Source organism: Cetorhinus maximus, chromosome 31 (genome assembly GCF_964194155.1).
Source record: "Cetorhinus maximus chromosome 31, sCetMax3.hap1.1, whole genome shotgun sequence".
Taxonomy (NCBI): Eukaryota; Metazoa; Chordata; class Chondrichthyes; order Lamniformes; family Cetorhinidae; genus Cetorhinus; species Cetorhinus maximus.
In genome coordinates, this window is record NC_135909.1 from 141,101 (window position 1) to 160,224 (window position 19,124).

General features: G+C 40.4%; 2 protein-coding genes and 1 long non-coding RNA gene across 8 annotated transcripts in view; 2 read left to right on the forward strand and 1 right to left on the reverse strand.

Moving 5' to 3' along the window:
* The window catches only part of LOC144670180 (ADP-ribose glycohydrolase MACROD1-like), an 886,999-nt gene that overhangs the window by 63,141 nt on the left and 804,734 nt on the right, over positions 1-19,124 (forward strand). The window lies entirely within an intron of this gene.
* LOC144670178 (leucine-rich repeat transmembrane protein FLRT1-like) overlaps positions 1-19,124 on the reverse strand; it is a 274,775-nt gene that overhangs the window by 16,680 nt on the left and 238,971 nt on the right. The window contains exon 1 of one of the 4 annotated variants that reach the window (XM_078532653.1): positions 12,364-12,825. The exons of 2 other annotated variants lie outside the window; for them this stretch is intronic. The gene's annotated coding sequence lies outside the window, so the exon portion shown is untranslated. Of the gene's footprint in view, positions 1-9,782; positions 10,150-12,363; positions 12,826-19,124 lie in introns of those variants that run through there. One more of the 4 variants, XR_013573835.1, reaches the window with a different exon arrangement.
* Positions 7,369-19,124, forward strand: part of LOC144670183 (uncharacterized) — a 193,081-nt gene continuing 181,325 nt past the window's right edge. The window contains exon 1 of the long non-coding RNA XR_013573839.1: positions 7,369-7,588. This is a non-coding gene — a long non-coding RNA (uncharacterized LOC144670183). The remainder of the gene's footprint in view (positions 7,589-19,124) is intronic.

Genomic DNA, 19,124 nt, shown 5'->3' on the forward strand with positions numbered 1-19,124 from the left:
GACTTTGATTTAACTTTGGAATGTGGACGTTGGTGTCAAGGCTGCATTTATTGCCCATCTCTATGACAATGTTAGAAACGCAGATCCCTTTAGGAGTAAACCAGGACAAGAGTGAATTGAGAGCAGGTGATGCTCATTGAAGCCTGCACTTAAGAGCTGGGTTTTCCCTACTAAGTTTGAGGTGTCAGCTGTGGCTCAGTTCATAGCACCCTCGCCTTTGAATCAGAGGGTTGTGGGTTCATGTCCCACTCCCGGAAACCAAGAACTGTGATTGTACTCGAAAGAGTTGCAATCTGTGACTGTTGATGACTCGAAAGAGTTTCCCTACTAAGTGGGCTTTTGTTTCTGGACAGGGAAAGGATCCGGGAGGAAAGAGAGGCAACTGGTATTTGTACTGAACTGTAGTTTAACAATAAAACAGTTGTGAATCACTGAATGCCTTCGGCCTGATTTGGTTAATGGATATCCACCTATTAAACACCCGAGTCACACTGAGAGGGTGAGCCCTCCTGAATTACTGAAGGTGATGATGCTGTACCATTTTTTTTTAATTGCAGGATAGTTTATCCTTTTGTGTTTCCCCTTGGCCTTATTTTAAATGTTTGGATATGTGGTTGTGTTCATGGCACAGGAAACGGGGCAGCTTTAACAGAAACAAATTGGACTGGGAAAGTTTGGGGTTATGGGCAAATATGCTAGATGGCAATAGGGAGTCCTTGTATTACTACAATAGCCCGTCAGACGTAAGTTGCACATGTCAAGGGAAAACTTTTATTGTCCCACATTTACACAGACCACTCTGGAGTCAAACAAAGAAAGTCCTCCAGGGGAAAATTAGCAGGGACGTCCTTTATCCTGGTTTGAATGCTGTCTTCACAGTGTACTTGGCTGAGTGCAGATACAAGCTCATCCAAATTTGAGCTTTTGTTTTCCAAACAGGAATCAGCTTGTAAATTTGGATAACATTTATTCCGAGCAAAATTGTTAAAAACTATGCCCTGCTATTCTGCTTTACAGCACGATTGAATGCCCAGGTATATTAAACTGTTTTCTGTAGTTTCATGTGTATGACGCCATTTCAAAGCTGCCTGTGCATGGGATCTGCCCTGATCGATTTTCATGGTTGAGGTCATGAGTGGGATAAATTACACATTACAACTGTTTGTACCAAGTATTGTGGGGTGAGGGGAAAGAATTTGCTACTACCTTGTGAATAATAGTGCTATAATTTCAGCCTTTTTGAATTTGTGTGTGATCATGGAGGGGTGATTTAAAATTTCATCAGAACCTTGGCCAGGATTTTACGGCCCCTCCTGCCCGGCGGGATATTACGGTCTCGCCAAACTGAATGGAGATTTAAATGGCTCACCGCATCCGCTGGGGAGAGACACACTGCAGCAGGGCTGTAAAATCCTGGCCCTTGTGATTAAGTTACAAGTTTGTAATTTGCTCCGTGGGATATTAAATACTAGCCTGTAAAATACCGAAGTACTCTATATCAGAATTCATCTGTACATCATACCATATTATTTCTAATTAACAAGCACTGATTCAGCAGGGTGTTGTGAATGGAATTTTCTTCTGGAAATTCTTAATTGATTCCACGAATAAAAAGAATTCAACAACAAAGAATGTCTTAGTCTAAGCCTACACTCTGCCCTCTGTTATACTTGGGTTAGATTCTTCTGTTGTGATTAATTCTTGGAGTAATTTATTCTGAGTGGTGTGCCTGCTATGTCAGAACTACTCCTGGGCCAAGCTCTCTGGTCCAGCTTCCACTGCTCAATGAAGTAGCTGGTGATTGCTGCATCAGGTACCCATCTGTATAATGAACAATCTTCCATGCAGCTTACTTCTCAAAACACTGCTAATAGAAGCCAATTTTGCTCTTCCTTTGTGTCATCAACCCCCTTTGTGATGGGAGATAAGAATTCACTTTTTATATAAATTGAACCTGTGCAAATGTGCTCATAAAATCATAAGATCTTCAACAAGCACTTGCTCTGGTCCAGTTAGACATAAGACATAGGACAGAAATTAGGCCATTCGGCCCATCGAGTCAACCCCATTCTCCCGCCTTCTCCCCGTAACCTTTGATCCCCATACCAATCAAGAACCTATCTATCTCCGTCTTAAATACACTCAATGACCTGGCCTCCACAGCCTTCTGTGGCAATGAATTCCATAGATTCACCACTCTCTGGCTAAAGAAGTTTCTCCTCATCTCTGTTCTAAAAGGTCTTCCCTTTACTCTGAGGCTGTGCCCTCGGGTCCTAGTCTCTCCTACTAATGGAAACATCTTCCCCACATCCACTCTATCCAGGCCTTTCAGTATTCTGTAAGTTTCAATCAGATCCCCCCCTCATCCTTCTAAACTCCATCGAGTATAGACCCAGAGTCCTCAAACGTTCCTCATATGTTAAGCCTTTCATTCCTGGGATCGTTCTCGTGAACCTCCTCTGGACCCTCTCCAGGGCCAGCACATCCTTCCTGAGATACGGGGCCCAAAATTGCTCACAATATTCTAAATGTGGTCTGACCAGAGCCTTATAAAGCCTCAGCAGCACATCCCTGCTTTTATATTCCAGTCCTCTCGAAATAAAAATGCCAACATTGCATTTGCCTTCCTAACTACTGACTCAACCTGCAAGTTAACCTTAAGAGAATCCTGGACTAGGACTCCCAAGTCCCTTTGCACTCCAGATTTCTGAATTCTCTCCCAATTTAGAAAATAGTCTATGCCTCTATTCTTCCTACCAAAGTGCATGACCTCACACGTTGTATCCATCTGCCACTTCTTTGCCCATTCTCCTAACCTGTCCAAACCCTTCTGCAGCCTCCCCGCCTCCTCAATACTACCTGTCCCTCCACCTATCTTTATGTCATCTGCAAACTTAGCCAGGATGCCCTCAGTTCCTTCATCTAGATCATTAATTTATAAAGTGAAAAGTTGTGGTCCCAACACTGACCCCTGTGGAACTCCACTAGTCACCGGCCACCCTCCTGAGAAGGACCCCCTTATCCCCACTCTCTGCCTCCTGCCAGACAGCCAATCTTCTATCCATGCTAGTACCTTGCCTCTAACACCATAGGCTGTTATCTTACTGAGCAGCCTCCTGTGCGGCACCTTGTCAAAGGCCTTCTGGAAGTCCAAGTAGATAACATCCATTGTCTCTCCTTTGTCTAACCTACTCGTTACCTCCTCAAAGAATTCTAACAGATTTGTCAGGCATGACCTCCCCTTGATGAAACCATGCTGACTTTGCCCTATTTTATCATGCATTTCCAAGTATTCTGAAATCTCATCCTTAATAATGGACTCTAAAATCTTACCACCGACTGAGGTCTGGGTAATCGGCCTGTAATTTCCTGTATTTTGCCTCACTCCCTTCTTAAACAGGGGGTTTACATTAGCGATTTTCCAGTCCTCTGGGACCCTCCCTGACTCCAGTGATTCCTGAAGGATCACCACTAACGCCTCCACTATCTCTTCAGCTATCTCCTTCAGAACTCTGGGATGTAATCTATCTGGCCCAGGTGATTTATCCACCTTCAGACCTTTCAGTTTTCCTAGCACCTTCTCCTTGGTAATGGCCACCATACTCGCCTCTGCCCCCCGACTCTCTTGAACTTTGGGGATGTTACTTGTGTCTTCCACTGTGAAGACTGACGCAAAGTACCTATTCAGTTCCTCTGCCATTTCTTTGTTCCCCACTACTACTTCTCCAGCGTCATTTTCCAGCGGCCCAATGTCTAGAATTTGATAACAGCCGTGAAGGCTAACGTGAAGGACCTATTTTCAAAGACAGCTTGAAAGCTGCACTGCCCTGGAGTGTGTCTCACTGTCTGTGCAGTGAAGCAAGCTGGCACTGCCTTGTAGGTATTTGACATCCCAGCTCTGGGCATCTCAGCCTCTGAAATTTGAAACATGCCAAACTCTGGGCATAAAGCCAGGTTCCAATAACCACATTTTCTGATGAAGCTCCACAAGACATTAACCTGTTCTTCTCTTTCAGATCCTGACTGAGCTGCAGTGCAGAGCTAGCAATTTTTTTCCACAAAGCATTGAATTTGAAGTTGCTCCTGTGAAGTCAGGATCTACTACTTTTCTAAATCATTCCCTTGAGGAAAGATGTCTGTTCCAGCACATTTTGAGACTCAAAGGATGGCTCCATGGAGGGGTGTATTTTATACGAGTACTAAAATCTTAAAAGAGGAGTGTAACTAATGCATTTTTATTACAAGATTTTCAACTGAAAATGGCCTTTACGGTAGGTTAAATTATGTAGCATTTTACTGTGATCCTCCCCCCACTATCTTAAAGCCGCCTGACAAGGTCAAGATTTATTTTGAGCTCTATGACCTTACAGCTGTTGGACATCTTTGTTCCCACACACCAGCTTTGCCTCTCTTTTAAAAAAATTATACATGACTTTGCAAAGCACCAGTTTAGCACTAATTTTACTTAATCTTTCTGGTGAGTCAAGGTTTTTGGTGTTCCCATTTTCAGTTGAAATATATAACCTTGTGTCGAAACTTCGTAATTTCTGACCACTTATTTTAATAAAAATGGTATGCTATGGAATTTAGCAATGCTATTGTATTTTTTTTACCTCCCTAATATATTGTCAGTAAATAATAGTACAGTGTACTAGCATCTCAAGATTGAGGTCACTAAGACCCCCATGACAGTGTTTAAGTTCTCCCAAATTGCATACTGATTTTTGTGAGCTAGAATTTTTATCCGGCTAAGCGTAGCAAAATCAGTGAATATTTTCATGATGCTAAACCAGCAATTGTTTTTATGTGCCTAACATTTTCACTTGGTGCTTGAACTAAATGGTAATCAACTAAATGGTAATGTTACATATTGCAATAATTTTACAAGAAATGTTACATTTAGAGCTTGTGAGGAAAATAAAAGCATTTGGGCATAGTATTGATAAATTAGAGAAAGATGGTGACTGTAAAAGAGATTAAAGCATAGAGATGATGTCCATCATTTAATAAATTTGTTTTTGTATCTTGAGCAGGAGTGTAAGAGGTGTGCGAGAGGAGCCTCTCAGAAATGGGAACTGTGTTGGTCTTGGGATTATATTTGGAATTGAGGCTGTTGAGGAGGAACCTTGTTAGGAGGGAGGCAAACAAGCTTCTTGGAGGCAGCTTTGGTAATGAAAGAGCTATAGGAATTCCACTTGCAATCTACAGAGATGGTGAGACCACGAAGGTTGATAGTTGACAACGGATTAAAATACCTCCACAGGCCTAATCCATCAGATTGCTAAATTTAGCAAGTATTGTTGATCAATCAGCTGGCTATTTATTGGACAATATCCTATTCTGCACAGGAAAATGGGAGTAATCAGGTACAAAAGTACTAGAACCCTTTCAGAGGAAGGATAGATTATGTTTTCATCACCCTATTTTTCTCACTTGCTTAAGTGCCACAATATCTATCACTCTTGGGTGAAAATCAGGGAAAGGCTGTAGATTATCCAGCTGATAATTGGAGTTGCGATAAATATTTTTATACATGGAATTACACACTGTTGTTAAAGGGAAAGAAATATGGAAGTGCCATTACATCTGTTTGGAAATGATTAAAAAGTTACTTGGTGGTGCTGCTTTTGTTGTTGCTTAGATGTGAAGAAAATGGGGAAAAAGGCAAGATTAAAAAGCAATTTTGATGCTCCCATTTGGAACTGGGAAAATGATAGGAAACCGATTTCATCTTGTGTAGCATTACTGTAAAAGATTAAAACGGAACTTCCACCACTACATCAAAGCAGTATCTGCAAAGTTCACTCACGGAGTAAATTGTGTGTGTGATGTGAAGGATCAGGAGCTTCACTTTCTGAAGTTGTGTCGCAACGGATCATGCTGATATCTGTTCCTCCCCCAATCAATGTTCTAAATGTTACAGAAGAACATATTGAGAATAGGTGCGCTCTACATGCTTTCGTGTCTGGGGAATGGTATAAGGGATGTAGAAAAAAGAATCACTTGATGGCTGATCTAAGACAAAATTCACCATGTTGTATTTCTGTTCTGGTATCTATCAAATTTGACTGTATTTTAAATTGCTGCGATGTGGTAATCCTTTCTAGTTATAGCCCTGATGAGCTTAACATACAAACAAATCACACTGCAATTTCAGTAGGAAAATTTAATTGAACATGGATCTGAAAGATTATTCCATTCTTTATCTGGGGATTTAGATGGCATTCGGAGTTGCCTAATCTTCACTTATATTGTTTATTGTGGCATTGAAACCTTGATTTGATCACAGGCTTGTAGCTTACATCCACCAAATTATTTTCTCCCTCTCTGTTTTGTCTCTAATATTTAAAAAAATTAAATATGTTATTGTGTATGTTTTGCCCCAAAATATTTCCCAGAACAATATAATTATATGCTTCTCTGTACAATGCATTCCAGGACACACAGTTTGGAGCCAGAACTGTCTTGCAGTTACATTACAGGCAGATGTTCAGTGTTGTTCCCTTTGTTCTGCTTTTGCCCAGATCACAGCAAAACCTTCTTGGTTACACTGCACGTTGGGGACTGCATTTTGGAGCTGTTCCAGTTCCATCAGAGAATTACATAAATGCCCTCGTTCTTTGTACTGTTTATCATACTTATGCGAGTTAGGTTTGCGTAGATTCCAGCAGCCTCAAGGGATAACAACAGGTGATTCTCTGGGTGAAGGCAATGGCTACATCATCGATAATGAAACCATGGTTGGGGATAGCAAGGACAGGCTTGTGTGTGTTCAATTCATCTTCTCAAGTAATGCGGGCTTTTTCTGTTCGTTAAAATTCTAAACATGTTTTTACGTGGTTTGAGGGCTGTTTGGAGCCTGCTATGGTGCTGATGATATAAGTTAGTATACTTATCTTCTGAAGGCAAGTCGTCCTAGAGATGCAGTCCACTAAACATTTAAAATAAATGTGAATAGCATAAGAGTATAATGAAACCTCAATATGTTCATTATTACAAATGGGTGCAGTTAATGACACACAGCTTCTCTAAGGATACGAAAGTGACAGGAGAGCTAGGTTATGTCCATGAACACATCCATGTGCCTCTTGAAATGATACAGTCTCTTTTGGATTTCATATGCTACAAATCCTAAATGCATTAAATTCCTGTCATCGTGTAACGACTTTGCTAATCTGAGGAAGAGACAGTTGCCTCCTGTTTTTTTCTTTCCATGACAGCACCAAAGCTCTCTATTTTCTCCGAGATAATTTGTGTTTTTCTCCTCTATTACTATTGCAAAAGAAATTGCTTAGTGATGCAGCACATTGAAGTTGTACTGTGGAGTGGCCAAGTTACGAGGTCTTTCCCCTGAGTGATTTACTCAAGCAATCAGTTCCTGACTTTTAGCCAGATTGCCTGCAATGAGGAAGAAGGGGAGGCAAGACATTATCCCTGAGGATAGGATAAATTGAAGAGTGAATCAACTCTGCTGCACCCCTGGGTTCTCCTCATGGCTCAGTCAAGAATACCATTACCTGATTGCTGATAACAAGTTCCCTGTTGGATTGAGGATGATGCTAGAACTGGGAGGACCTAAACATGGAAGGTAACAAACATAAACTATGAACTGGGTTCATGTGCAAGGGAATTATATGTTTATTTTGGCATAAGTTGAATTTTAGGTGCTGATGCTATGAATATTGCCATATGAATACAAGCTTTTCTTTCTACTCGAAATACATCAGTCACTTTAATTCAGTCATACTAAAGGTGTTGGAAAATTAGCTACATTCCAGGTGATGTCTCTAGCCTAACCTGATAAAAATGTTGCAACGATTTATTTCAGACATTTCCAAGGCTATAGTCTTGTGAGAAGGGTCAAGCCATGTAACCTGAATATAAATTGTTGGGTGATTGGTTTTGTTCTGTGGATGACGAGCAGCTCCTTCTGAATTTATCAACCAGTTATTCAAACCATAACCATTGCTTAAATATTTAAATGCAGGACTGTTTGTATCACAGAGTTGGTTCAGAACTTTCAAAGAGATGGGTCGAACTATTTAGCTTCCATGGTTGAGAAGGTTATAAGAAGTAAAACTAACTGCATATGTAAGAATTAACATAGAGGTTACAAATACACTAGTTTCCTTTTAAGGACTAGTTTAATATCAAATCTTGCATTATTTAACCTTTTTTATTTGCATGATGCTTGAAATAAGCACAAATGTGCTGATACTCTGCGACTTCCTGAAGGTGTGAAAAAGATCCTATGGATGCACAGTATAGCTCCAGGAGCCAAATAAAACATTAAAAAGAGGTTTTTGTTCAGTACCTTGGGCATGTTTCAAAAGATACCCAGATATCAGGGCCAGTGCAAGTGCTTTTGAGGTCATGTAGAATTAACTCATTTTTTTGAATGATCTGAAATAAGCAAGACAGTAAAGCCCCAGGAATGTAATAATTGCTTCTGCAATAATGGCAAACTAAAAGTTGCCAATTTCATTAACAGCACCATTAATTTATTTCCATTTGATATATTTTAGACAGTTCAGGAGAAACACCTTTACTCAGAGTGGTGAGAATTTCCCTTAGAGGGTGAGTCTGGGGAATTAATAATGGGAAACAAGAAAATGGCAGTGACTTTGAGCAAGTATTTTGTGGGCAGAATTTTGGGAACCCCCAACGTCACCCCGCCCCATTTAAATTATCAGGAAGGCGGAGGCACAGCAAAATCAGCTGTGCGCCCGCCGACCTGTCAATAGCCAATTGAGGCCATTGACAGGATCATTTGAACAATTAAAGGACCTACCCGTCCAACTTTAAGGTTGGTGGGTCGGCCAGGAGCCCCGGCGGGCAATAGAAAAAACATGAAACCTCATCCACTGGCAGGATGAGGTTTCATGCAGGGTTTTGAACAGTTTAATAAAGTTTTACTGTAATTTATGAACATGTCCCATTTCATTGTCACATGAGGGGGACATGTTAAGGATTTTTTTTTCTTTCTATTTTTAATCTTTTTAAAAGTGTCAGTGATCTCCCTGAGGCAGCACTTTGCCTCAGGGAGATGTGCGCTCTTTCGTGCGCATGCGTGAAAGAGCGCACACTCGCTTTTGGGGAATCCCTCCCCCCGCCCGCACAGGAAGTGCATAGCGCTTCCCGCCGGACGTCACGCTGGGCGGGCCTTAATTGGCCCGCCCACTTAAAATGGCGGAGGGGCCCGCTTCTCCGGTGGGGATCAGCTCCCCGCCCGCCGGAGATTGGGTCGGGCCCACCCGCCTGACAGGCAGAAAATTCTGCCCTGTGTCTATACAGCCCTCCAAGATCTCTGTGCTCCTCCAATTCTGGGCTTTTAAGCATCTCTGATTTCTATCACCATACCATTGGGGACTGTGCCATCAACTGCCTGGGCCTTAAGCTCTGAAATTCATTCCTTAAAGCTCTATCCCTCTCTAACTCTCTTTCCTCCTTTAAGACACTCCTTAAAAACAACTTCTTTGACTAAGCTTTTGGCAACCTGTCCTAGTATCTCCTTATGTGGCTTGGTGTCAAATTTTATTTTAGAACACTTCTGCAAAGTGCCTTGGGACATTTTATTACTTTAAAGGTGCAATATAAATAGAAGTTGTTGTTATTGAGTTTCTGCCTTGAGACTCATATAATTGGTCTCATCGAACATGCTATCAGATGCTCGTGGTAGGGGGACATTTTTGTGCACATTGGCAAATCATTGACATATTAGCAGGCTTGCAGTGGCACTGCTTTTCATGTTTCCATTGTTACTGTCCTGTGGCAGTCAAAAGACATCTCAGTTTTACTGGAATACAGTTTAAAAAAAGGACAACAACCATTAAAAATTAATCTTCTAGGTTTATAATTTGGATTATTACGTGCCGCTTTGCAGAATCATGTGCATTTTTGAAAGCTTGACACTTGTGCAGTTGACTTTAACTTGCTTCCCATTTTGGTGCTCGAGTCACATCAATGGTCCCAGTGGAAATATTGTATTTCTTTTCCTGAGTATTATTTCACCTCCATTCCAGACAGTGTTAAGTCATTCTCAGATACATTTTCAAAGACACCAGCAGCCTCTCAGTACTTTACCCTAGTACAATTCTTCAGCTTTAAGCTTGGATCACTGATAGCCTCTTCAGATGTGTGAGACTTCATCTGAAAAATCACATATATTTAGTTTCTAGTAGTTACTATGATAGTTATAGCAGACACCTTAGCTTTTCAAACTTCCACTACTCTGGTTGCTGGGAGGGTGAGGGGCAAGTGGTGCAGGTTCTATGTGCAATAAACTGGCCAAGGCGTATGGAAGAAAAATAGAAATTGTTATCAATAACCAAACCTCAAATCAAGCTTCCTCTCTTCCCCTCGCCTCCTCACCTCTGTTCAATCTCCCCTTTTCCTTCCTTCTCTTATTAAACACTTTTTGAGTTTCCTGCCACAAAATCTCATGCTCAATCAAGGTTTAACAGTCTCCCAGTTCTTTGTGTGTCATCGCATTGTGTTCTGTCCCTACCTTGTTCCTAATTAAGTGCTCACTGATGCTCTGATTGGCCTGTTGAATAGTCTGTGACTGATTCCGACATTTATGTGATGGGAATCAGGAATGACCAGCACCTTTAATTGGTGGCTGTTCTCATGTCTCTCAACTCAGCAGCCAGTTCCTAAATACTAGCTTAGTTCTGGCAGCCTTTTTGTGGAAAACAGACCTTTTTCTCTAAATTTAGTAAACTATTTAAATTTTATTTTAATGGATTTGATTTGCTTTTCATGTTGCTTGGGCTCCCAGGTTTTTTAATTTCATCAAGATTCAGCCTATTTCAATTTTGCATTTCACCATCTTTTCAGTCCCATTTGTATGCCCTTATTTTCCTATTGTAACATATGTTTGCTCTTGAGTGGTGTTAGCTAGAAACATTTGTTTAATTTAATGCTGGAGACATTTTAGGAGGGATGTTTTAATCATATATCACCCAGGTTCGATTTTTTTTGGAAAGGATTTTAAATCAAGCGTTTCACTGGGGGCCAATTGTATTGTGTCTTTTACATCGCAGGATTCATATTTATACTGCAGCAATTTAGGTGGCTAGTGTGATTTACAGTGTTATTTTTATCTCTCTCTTTTTCAATTAAGACCTTTTCTTGAATATTGATTTATCAGCTGTGCTGAATAGTATTTTTTAAGCACATCCAGCCTCCTAATTGTTTTAAAGTAGGTTTTCCATGATATATTTGCGATCATTTGTTATGTGACCAGATCCCGACAGTTGTGCAGCCATGTTAGGAGGTCCAATTAGTTTCAATCTCATTTCACCCAATTTCATTTTTATTTGAAATTTTAATTAGCTTTTCTAACTCACAGCTCACCTTTATGCCTGAGTCTTTATAAATAATGATTTAAAACAAATCTGTTTATATATTTGCAAACAAAAGAAAGATTTGCATTTTCATAGCACCTTTCATGACTTCAATAAGTTCCAAAGTGCTTTATAGCCAATGAAATACATTTTTAAGTGTAGCCACCGTTGTTATGTAAGGAACGTGGCGGACAATTTTCACACAGTAAGATCCCATAAACAGCAATGGGACAATGACCAAATATTTTGCTTTCGTTGTTGGTTGAAGGATAAATGCTGGCCAGGACATGGGTGGATCTCCCCTACTTGTCTTCGAATAGTAGCCGTGAGAACGTTTTATGTCCAACTGAGAAGGCAGATGGTACCTTGTTTTAATGCCTCATCCAAAAGACAGCACTTAATGCTTCATCACAAATTTCTGGAATATCCCAAACACCTTACACGCAATTGCCTCCCTTTATGAAGTGCAATCACTGTTTTCATGTAGGTGAATATAGCAGTGTTCTGTGCACACAGCCCTACAGACATCAAAGTGATGAATGGACATATCATTTGCCTTTGGTGGCGTTGGTTGAAATAAAACTCTTGGTCAGAACAAGGGAGGAAATCCCTGTTCTTCGGAGATTGTCATATGGTGTTTGACATCCACTAGGAGAGGCAGACAGGAGTTAAGTTTGAAGAATGATATCCCTGACTGCAGCATTCCCTCAGTACTACTTTGGAGGGTCAACTTGATTTTATTCTAAATGTCTCTTTTATGATGTTTACCTTATTTAAGAACTGATATTATCAAAATATACTTCTGGTAGTGTTCCTGTCAGCAACATAAAAGGTTATGCTAAATCAGTTATTTACTAAAGTGGTGAAATTATAAAATTAAAAGAAATTCTGTTTAAATTATCTGTATTTTTCCCATATCCCATAATTGTGATCCATTGAGTTCTTTTTGTAAAATTTTCTTGCCTGGAAATGTCAAACCCTCTCCAGTAATAGTTATGAAGCATAAATACCTCACCTTTCATTGTAACCTCCGTGAGCAACCTTGATTTTCTTCCAGTAAGACCGTTCTGACAGCCGTTATTCACAGGCTTGACTGAAGCTTTCCTCATTTCAATGGGGAGGGTGATTGTCGATAAAATGCAAGAGTATTGGGGGATTCTTTTTTTTAAATAAATAAGTAAACAAAAACAAGTCTTCCAGAAACACACTTTATCCAGATCACTGTTGTCACTTATAAATTCGGAGTGTTCCTCTCTTGAGACTGAGGTACCAGCTAACTCGATTTTTTGATATATCTTCCAGAAGAACTGTTTCTTTCATATTTTTAACAACATGGTGCTACTTAAAACAAAAAGCACATGCTGCTTCTCATGTTCAACCCTTACTCACAAATGAATAATTTGCAGCTTGTATCTCCTGAGGAATGCTTGGGAACAGACAGAGGCAATGAAAGTTATCCATTCTCTGTGTCACTGCTTTTCTTTTGTAATCTCTGTTATTAAAGCTGTGCATGGGGAAGGCAGGGGCTGTGGGGGTGGGGTGTGGGTGGCATGATTCCAGAAAGGGAGGGAATCCCAACAAACTGAATAATGTGCAAGTGCTGAGGAGGGGGGGGGGTCACATGATTGAGTCTCGTCAGATCTGGACCCCTGCCATTGCAAGTTGTTATTACAGTTGTTTCAAAGTATCAGGTTTTTGTTGTGGTAGGCACCGCTAGACTGGCTGCCTGCTAACTTAGTCAAACAAAAGTGCATATGTTCTCACTTAGTCATACTGGCACTCTGTGAATGGGGTTTCTTTTACATTTAATGGTGCATTTTCTGTCACATAAATAACAAGTTTTTACGGCTGGGTTAAATAATGTAAAAAACTTTCCTCCCCAGTCCCATAAGAACTGCAATAGTACAAACTGAGTGATGTTCTCTTGAATCTACTTTTGCATTCATTATATTTAAATGTTATACACTAGCAGATTTACTGAAGCATAGTCTGTCCATTAACCTTAGTGATCCTGAAATTATGTCAAAGGATACTTCTTGTAAATGCTTTATGTCTTGTTGAAGTCATTCTCCCTATTATTTTAGTGTAGGCGTTGGCCCAATTATTGAAGTGATGTTGCTGCTAAAATAAAAAAGAGAGGATTTTCGGATGAATAATGTCGGCATCTCTGCAGTAGTATGCCACTGTTATTTCAGGGTTGGTAGGATTCAAGAAATTTTATTAGAATGAAAAATATCTGCTGAAAGTTTAAACAGTTTGCAGTTTTCCAATTGACCTCACAGCACATGGCCAACAAGACGGCTCTGGAAAGCCAGCTGAATTACTGCTGAGGGTGACTGTCTCTTTTCTAGCATTCTTGCTGGTCAGCGTGACTGAGGAACCCCCTTACAAAGTCCAATCCAAGTTATGGCAGTGTGTGAAGCCCCTCAAGCCTTGGTAACACAGGGTATCTGCAGTTGTGTTTTTTTAAAATTGAAGCCAGTGGTTTGATGCTGCACTGTATGAGAATGAACTGGATGCTGGATAGGTGGGAGTGGATTACAAGGCAGTATCCAGATGAAAGATTCAGGTAATCACGTAATTTTTACAGTGCAGAAGGAGGCCATTCGACCCATCGTGTCCAGCTCTCTGAATGGGCAGTTTACTTGGTGCCATTTTCCTGCCTTCTCCCCATACCCTTCTTCCCTCCTCCATAACCCTTCATAATTCTTCCTGTTCAAATAACAGTCTAATTCCCTCTAGAATGTCTCGATTGAATCTGCCCCCACCACACTCTCAGGCAGTGCATTCCAGACCATAACCACTCACTGTGTGAAGAAAAGATTTCTCGTGTCGATTTGCTTCTTTTGCAAATTACTTTAAAGCTGTGCCCTCTCATTCTCAATCTGTTCACAAGTGGGAACAATTTCTCCCTATAACTCTGTCCGGGCCCCTCATGATTCTGTATACCTCTATCAAATCTTCTCTCAGCCATCTTTTCTCCAAGGAAAACAACTTCTCCAATATATCTTGATAACTGGAACCATTCTCACGTATCTTTTTTGCACTGTCTCCAATACCTTCACATCTTTCCTAAAGTGTGGCACCCAGAACTGGACACACTATTCTCACTGAGGCCAAATTAGTATCTTATACAAATTCAACATAACCTCCTTGCTCTTGTATTTTATGCCCCTAATAATAAAGCTCAAGGTACTGTACGCTTTTTGAACCACTCTCTCAACCTGTCCTGCCACCTTCAATGACTTATGCACATATACATACAGGTTCTACTGTTCCTGCACGTCCTTTAGAGCTGTATCCTTTATTTTATATTGTCTCTCCATGATCTTCCAACAAAATGAATCACTTCATATTTCTTAGCATTCAATTTCATCTACCTCCTGTCCACCCATTCCACCAACTTGCCTATGTTCTTTTGAAGGTCTACACTATCCTCCTCACAGTTAATAATGCTTCCAAGGGCAAATCCTCTCACTTCCCTCAGTATCCTTGGATGCATCTCATCCATTTCTGGAGCCTTATCAACTTTTAAGTCTAGACAGCCTATCCGATACCACCTCTTTATCTATTTTAGACCCTTCTAACATCTGAATTACCTCTTGTTTCACCATGGCCTGGTAGCATCTTCTTTGGTAAAGACAGGTGCAAAGTATTCATTTAATACCTCAGCTTTGCCCTTTCTTATCATCCACAAATTTTGAAAATGTGCCCTGTACACCAAGGTCTAGGTCATTAATATATATCAGGAAGAGCAAGGGTCCCAACACTGACCCCTAGGGAACTCCACTGCAAACCACCTTCCAACCAAAAACATCCATTAGCCACTACTTGCTGTTTCCTGTCACTCAGCCAATTTCGTATTCATGTTGCTATTTTCCCTTTTACTCCATGAGCTATGTCTTTGCTCACAAGTCTGTTGTGCAGCACGGTATTAAATACCTCTTGAAAGTTCATGTATACCACATCAACAGCATTGCCCTCATTGACCCTCACTGTCATCTTTTCAAAATATTCCAGCAAGTTTGTTGAACATGAGACATGGACTGTTTCAGTATCTGAGGAGTCGCGAATGATGCTGAACATTGTGCAATCATCAGCGAACATCCCCACTTCTGACCTTATGATGGACTTTTCCTTAAGAAATCCTTGCTGGCTTTCCTTAATTAACCTGGATTTGTGTATGTGACTATTAATTTTGTCTCAAATTATTGTTTCTAGAAGGTTTCCCACCACCAAAGTTAAAACTGACTGGCCTGTAATTGCTGAGCTTATCTTTACACCATTTTTTGAACAAGCATGTAACATTTACAATCCTCCAGTCCTCTGGCATCACCCCTGAGTCTAAGATGGACTGAAAAATAATGGCCAGTGCCTCTGCAATTTCCACTCTCACTTCCCTCAGTATCCTTGGATGCATCTCATCCAGTCCGGGAGCCTTATCAACTTTTAAGTCCAGATAGGCTATCCGATACCACCTCTTTATCTATTTTAAACTATTCTAGCGTCTGAATTACCTCCTGTTTCGCCATAGCCTGGTAGCATCTCTCTTTGTAAAAAAAGGTGCAACATATTCATTTAATACCTCAGCTTTGCCCTCTGCCTCCATGTGTAAATCCCCTTTTGGTCCCTAATTGGTCCTACTCCTCCTTTTATAACCCTTTTACTACTTATATGCCCATAGAAGACTTTGGGATTCCCTTTTATGTTAGCTACCAGTCTCTTTTCATACTCCCTCTTTGCTTCCCTCATTTGCTCTTTCACTTCCCCTCTGAACCTGTCATAAGCCATAAAAAAGTTCTTCAATTCATGTACATTCCTTCAATGCAGATATCTGTCCATGTTACTTTGCCACTTGTGGGATTGTCGAGATTATAAAATGACTGGTCACCGCACAAAATAATTCAGGACCTGATAGAACAATGTTTTTGAATGACATAATTCATCACCTTCCATGACGTGAAGATCGATCTAAGCACTGGATAACAGGATATTTAACTTCTGGGCAAAATCTCTACAAGTAGCGATGTATATATGCCAAAGTGTATTCAGTAATAGTTATGAGACCGGTCAGCAACTAAATTTGCAATCCCTCCTTTTTCAGTCTCTCCCTTTCTCATGCCAGCTTGGTTCTGTTGGTAGCATTCTCACCCCTGAAACAGAAAATTGTGGATTCAAGTCCCACTCAACTATATGTGCACAAACCCTGGGTCACATTTTCATTGGATGAGAAGCTAGATATGGCCCCTGTCTGTCTACTCAAGCAGATGTGAAAGAACCTGCAGCTCTTTTCAAAGAAGAACAGGGGAGTTTCTTTCAGATGTTCTTGATAACATTCATTGCTCAACCGATACCATCAGAACAGATTAACTGGTTATTCAACTCATTGCTGTTTGTGGGATTCTGCTGTGTGCAAATTGGCTGGCAAGTTTGCCTGTATAACAATAATTACTACATTTCAAAAATTTAATTGGCTGTGAAGAACAGCTTGGGAATGGGTAATAAATGCTGCCTTGTCAGGAACAAATTAGTAGATTAATAGCAAAGCTTCAAGCAGATTTCCCACTGTCTTTTAACTTGATAAATTTAACTAAGTGTTTGTTTAACTTACTGCATATTGGATAAGCAGTATTGGATGAGCAGAAATTTCCCCCAGTTAAATATTGGGAAGGCTGAAGCCACTGTTTTCGGTCCCTGCTGCAACACTGATCACTAGCTACCGACTCTGTCCCTCTGCCTGGCAACAGTCTGAGATCAACCCAGTCTGTTTGCATCCTTGGTGTCACATTCAACCCCGGGTTGAACCTCCAACCTCATATTCGTGCCATCTCTAAGACTGCTTATTTTCACCTCCATAACATCGCCTGACTTTGCCCGTGACTGAGCTAATCTGCTGCTGAAATTCTCATTCATGCCTTTGTTTACCTCTCAACCTGACTGCTCTAATACACTCCTAGCTGGCCCCTCATATTCTAATGTCTGTAAACTTGAAGTCATTCAAAACTCTGCAGTCCATGTCTTAACTCACAACTGACCCCGTCCCCCTATGACCTCTGTGCTCACTGACTTACGCTGGCTCCCGGTCAAGCAGCACCTTTATTTTAACATTCTGATTCTTGTTTTCAAATCCCTCCATGACCTCACCCCTCCCCATCTCTGTAATTTCCTCCAGCCCCACAATCCTCCAAGATGTCTGTGCTCCTCTAATTCTGGCATCTTGTGCATTCTCAGTTATAACTGCTCCATCATTAGTGGCTGTGCCTTCAGCTGCCCAGGTCCCAAGCTCTGGAATTCCCTCCTGATATGTCTCCACTTCTCTACCTCACTTTCTTCCTTTAAGACACTCCCTGAAACCTCCCTGTTTGACCAAACCTTTGGTCATTTTGATCTAATACCTCCTTATCTGACTTGCCTGGTGTTATACTTTGTTTTAAAATGTTCCTGTGAAGCACCTTGGGACATTTTATTACGTTAACGGTGCTATATAAATATAAGTGGTGGTTATTGTTTAAAAATTCAACCATGGTCTACTGGGCTATGAAATATTAAACTTCATTTGGCATTGCTTGATGGATTCACATCAATACCACAAAGTATTCTAATCAGTTAAACTTCTATTTTGTAAATTATATAGGCGGACAAAAACTGCCTGCAAAAAAATTAAACTACTGACAAAGTTCAGACCTGTGTGACCTTCATCAGTAGAATGTGACATTTAATTTGAGCACCCAGCTAATGTTTCCCCCTTCGGGTCTTAATGTAAAGAAGGGATTTCAGTGCCATGGTCAATTAAATGTAATGAAGGAAAATGCAGTAAGACTTGGATCCCAAAATGTCAGTCGGTAAAAGCTTCAAAGAACAGTAACCAAAGCGAGGACTTCTGAGTGTTTAAAAAGTTTTGAAATAATGTAGACTGGAGAATGGAGTATTACATATCTAATATTCACACAAAATAAATTGTGACATTCAGAATTATATCATAAAATACCTCAACTGTAAAATTATCTTTGATTCTTCAGTAATGCAGTAGAATTTCATTTTACCCCTGTTTTTGACACAAAATAATTACATCATTCATTAGTCATTCTGTTTCTTTCTGTTTGTCGTTTGCTTAGTTTCCTTAAGCCAACTTTTCCCAGGCTGAGCAGCTTGACAGTTGATCTGTTCCCAGACTTCTGCTAAGATACCTTTGAACTAGGTGCTGGGAAGTGCCACAAGACAAGCTTGGGATGGTTTCTCCCTCTGATCTTCCCTCCCTTCCTGTGAGAAAGCTCGTAACCTCCTACTAAATGACATTGATGAGATTGGGAGCTCACTTGTGGGGCATCTGGGTACAAATGCGTGTTCTGGAGCTCTGTGGAACATCACTTTTAAAGTTCCGGCAAGATTTATGTTGACTTTAGGGTCCTCGAATTGTACAATGACATTGCTGTGACTTTATGTAGAAAGTTTCCCTCAGCATCACTTCTGTATTCATCCATTTGGTTAATTATATTTTTTAAAACTTAAATAAATAGATTTTAATTACTTGTAGAAAAATGTTCAATCTCTCTTTCCCTCCTCCCCCATCCCCAACCTTCCAATTTCTGTGCATTGAAACCATAGTGCAAAATCAATAAATTGTTAATTAAATTGAAAAGTGCTGACAATACCGAAGAACAATTAAAATGTCAAGGCCATTTACTGTTTCAGAAAGTACAGTTAAGATTCAGAAGGCAACACAAACAAGATAAGAAATATTGCTGTAAAAAGAGACATGTTGTAAAATTTTTTCAT